Below are 1310 nucleotides of genomic sequence, written 5' to 3'. Positions count from 1 at the left end.
GATGTGTAACATGTTCACAAAATCTGCCTATTTTATTCACAAAAGATGAATGGAAATCGGCAGGCTTGGCAAACAAAATTAGTCAAGCCTTTAAAAGTCAATATTTAGGTCACATGGCCCTTTGCATACTGCCATTTTCACGAAAGTGGTGAAGAATGCTGAAATTCTGGCAAAAACTGTACAAATTATGAACAATGTGAAGACATTTACATCTTAACACAACTTGCAGGAAAATGCTCAGTGCTCCCCCCATGTGCTCAATGAGGTTTGTTTGGCAATGGGGGGGGGGGGGGGGAGGCCCTCCAGCATGAAAGGTACAGCATTATTATAAGGATTAATCCACTGAACTGTTGTTAACTTTTACTGTGCCCTAATGATGTAACAGATTTACTGTAACCTCCTGCTGTTTGACCTTCCTGCCTCTCACCTGTCTCCCCTACAATCTATCCTAAACGCTGCTGCCAGAATCACTCTACGCTTTCCTAGACCTGTCTCAGCATCTCCCCTCATGAAATCCCTCTCCTGGCTTCCGATCAAATCCCGCATCTCACACTCCATTCTTCTCCTCACTTTTAAAGCTTTACACCCTTCTGCCCCTCCTTACATCTCAGCCCTAATTTCTCGTTATGCACCATGCAGACTCTTGCGTTCTTCTCAAGGATGTCTTCTTTCTACCCCCTTTGTATCTAAAGCCCTCTCCCGCCTTAAACCTTTTTCACTGACTGCCCCACACCTCTGGAATGCCCTTCCCCTCAGTACCCGACTAGCACCCTCTCTATCCACCTTTAAGACCCACCTTAAGACACACTTGCTTAAAGAAGCATATGAGTAGCACTGTGGATATTCTGAACACATGATACATAAAGCTTGGCCCCCTGCAGACGCACTTACCAGAACTCCCTCCTACTGTCTCTGTACGTTCTCCCTACCTACCAATTAGACTGTAAGCTCCTCGGGGCAGGGACTCCTCTTCCTTAATGTTACTTTTATGTCTAAAGCGCTTATTCCCATGCTCTGTTATTTATATTATCTGTTATTTATTGGATTACCCCGTGTATTACTACTAAGAAGTGCTATGTACATTAATGGGGCTATATAAATAAAGACATACAATACAATACAATACAGGTATTTCATCGGCACTTGGCAATTTTTTAGTCGCGGACTGAGTCGACTCTTCTGGCGGAGAAGCCAGCGTGACCCAAACAGAAGTGGACCCCCTTCTACTTCCATTTCTGGGGCCTTGTCTCATCATCAGTGGCGTAACTACAATATTTCGGCCCCCAAATAAAAAAAAAATCTAAATAAAT

This window comes from Ascaphus truei, chromosome 16, assembly GCF_040206685.1.
Source record: "Ascaphus truei isolate aAscTru1 chromosome 16, aAscTru1.hap1, whole genome shotgun sequence".
NCBI lineage: Eukaryota > Metazoa > Chordata > Amphibia > Anura > Ascaphidae > Ascaphus > Ascaphus truei.
Note: the sequence above shows the minus strand (reverse complement) of the source record.